Below are 3,228 nucleotides of genomic sequence, written 5' to 3'. Positions count from 1 at the left end.
ATTTATAATATTTCCGACTTTTAATATACGATAATTTACGCGAAAAATTAAATATCGATAATTTTATAAAGTTTTGTGTTATAACAATTATATATTTATTGTATATCTTTTAAATAAATATATTCCTGATTAAAAACCTACAATCAACACGAAGTTGCTATCTATATACAAAAGCACAAACAAGATTTTGAATGTTCCATTTCATTTAAGTTTCATTGCTGACGAATTTATGATAGACACTAGTGGAAATGAATTAAAGGAGTCCAAATGAAGACAAGTCAAGTGTAATACCAAATACTGCTAAGGTCCTAACTCAACGCCATGGTGAATCGCTAAGGTCGAGAACGATATTAAAATGGTAAGAATACCACCGAGTTCACTGGGTAAAGTACTCTGAATAGGGATCTTCTCTTCCACTGTACCATTATCCCTCCTCTTTCCCAAAATATTACTAATTTTGTACAAAAGAATTCGGACAAATTCTTTCTTGCCATTCATTTGCAAAATATTAGTTCTTTGATCGTTATGGAAAACAAACAACAAAAACAGATTTAAAAATTGCCAAAGCGGAAATTTAAACCTGAAAGCAAAAGTTGAGTTAAACCAAAAACTAAATTACATTTATATTATAATTCTCTGTTAGATGGTAATTCGTATATGTATAGATATTTCACACATTCACCATTATAAAAACGCGACTAGACGTGACATTATATGGGACTCTGTGTCGCGTGTTTTGAAATCCGATATCGAAAAATATGAGTGTTTCTCACCCTCTTTACAATTCATAATGTTGCATCGCGACGATTGTAATTATCTCAAAGGGGTAATTGCTACATTTCCATTATGTGATCGTTTGAATGTGCTCCGTTTTATATACTCGGAATTAAATTATAAAAATTTATAAATGGTTATACAATATTTTGATGGATTGTAAAATTTAAAAATCTACAAATTTATATAATAAATTAATTATCCAAAACAATACCATCAATTCGTAACTTTTAAATGGACTAGTCGTAGCAACCTGGAGTCAATACTGAAAGTCTATCATAGTTATTAATCGCGCCATCTTATTTGCCAGGAATAATATGAAATAAATTTTTATTAAAAAAAAGACCTGTTACAATAGATCGAATCATTTTGTACCTTCCTACGAAAATTCACACCCATGAAATCTCGACAAGTTCACTCCTATAATGATTAATTACGAACTATTTTATAAAAAAAGATAGTTATCCGACGATGTTAAAAATCTAAGCTTAATGGAGATGTACGTACAACAGATACTCACGGGAAAAACCAATGAGACTAATAATAAAATCAATGAATTAGAAAAAAAAAGAGCTATAGACAAATATCTTATAATATACAGTGGCATAATCTGCAATTTATTATAAAATAATTGATCCGAGCAAAATCTATTATAAAAGAAGATTGCTGAATATGATAGACATTGTCGAATACTAATTGAATAAAATCATTTAGTTAATTTTCATAGAATTTCATATTTCTTCGAGAAATCAATAAGTCTCTCGCAAATAGCCTAATAGATACTCTGATAGATCGTACGAAGAAATACCTAATCGCGATTACAGCTAATTAGTTCATATTATTCGCTACATAGTTAATATCTGTATAACGTACAGCGATGCGGGCCGTATTGAAGAAAAAGGCAATTTTATGTTACAACTATAACGACTAAATTTACTCGTTTAACTTGAGAGCTATTAAAAAAGACCTGACTTTTAAGTAAGCATTAAGTAAGAATTTTAAATATCGCAATCAGAGATGTAGGTGCTATTCAAGAAAAAAGAACATTTTATTTTGTAATTAGCACGAGTAAATAAAGTAATATCGATAATATAATGCTTAATATGAATTTTATCTGTCCGACTATTTAATACCTAAACTTATTTCACAGTAACGTCATCGACTGCCGTTAGGCTTCTTCCTGTTTTTGTTCAAAGTAATTGATAGTCGAAAACTAGTATCAAAGAAATGGGAATTTAGTCTTAGTTTGTAGAAACTATTAAAATGATAAAAATGGATATCGTATTAAATCGTAAAAAAACCCCAGTTTACGATAAAAATTAAGAAATTGTTCAATTTGATTTTATTATAATGGAAAAACCGCCTCCTGCTATGTCAACAAATCGTTACCGTTTGATTAACATCCCCACACCTTGTCAAGCTATATAAGGAACACGCAGGTCGCGCTCGAGCTCTTTCGTGCTTCAACTCTCGGAGAGTGAACATCGAAAAGGATCTTAAATATAAGGTAAGTAAAAAAAATATCAAACAATAACATTGAAAGTAATTCATAACGTCTAAGCTATTAATTTATAACATTTAAACTGTGAATTTATATCATTTAAGCCATTAATTTATAACATTTAAACTAATAATTTATAACATTTAAAGCATTAATTTCTAACATTTAAACTATTAATTTGTAATATTTAAGCCATTAATTTATAACATTTAAGCCATTAATCTATAACATTTAAGCTATTAATTTATACATTTAAACTATTAATTTGTAACATGTAAGCTATCAATTTATAACATTTAAACCATTAATTTATAACATTTAAGCCATTAATTTATAACATTTAAGCCATTAATCTAAAACAGTTACTGCATTAATTCTTAACAATTATACCTATAATTTATAACCATATCCTTCTATTAATTCAAAGTAATTAGACGTACTACAACTATTCTAATTAATAAATTCCAATACACGCCACATCATTGTTATAAAATAACTTTACATCTCTGTTTCCAATGCTTAAAAACTTTTTATGTAAATGGGACCCGAGCGTAGTTACCTCCTCGTGGTGGGTCCCGGTAATTGGTATCGTTTTCCAAATAATAATACACTAAGTACTATTTTTAACATTAGTATTATTATTTGAAAAACGATATCAAGCTAAAAACTACTTGAATATAGTCTGGTCTTGATCATCCAAAATAATTTTGGTGATCTAGACTGGACTAATACCCCCCTGCGGGGGCACCGTGGGACATCGTGGGACATCGCGGGACACCGTGGGATGCGTGCGTTTTAGCCTTAATTAATCGTAAGATAGATATCTATGTTAAGTGCATTGTGAGCTCATTCTGTACAAAGATACTTATCCATCTTGGAAGGAAAGATATAAATCTCGTCTTTTTTGGTCCCCTCGCTTACCACACTGGAAAAATTGTTCCGGCGATTTATCG

General features: G+C 29.7%; 1 protein-coding gene across 2 annotated transcripts in view; it reads left to right on the top strand.

The window, feature by feature from the left end:
- The window catches only part of LOC122574705 (proteoglycan 4-like), a 12,618-nt gene that overhangs the window by 1,804 nt on the left and 7,586 nt on the right, over window positions 1-3,228 (top strand). The window lies entirely within an intron of this gene.

Source organism: Bombus pyrosoma, linkage group LG14 (genome assembly GCF_014825855.1).
Source record: "Bombus pyrosoma isolate SC7728 linkage group LG14, ASM1482585v1, whole genome shotgun sequence".
In the NCBI taxonomy this organism is placed as follows: Eukaryota; Metazoa; Arthropoda; class Insecta; order Hymenoptera; family Apidae; genus Bombus; species Bombus pyrosoma.
The sequence above is the reverse complement of the archived record's forward strand: the minus strand, read 5'-3'. Positions and strand labels throughout refer to the sequence as shown.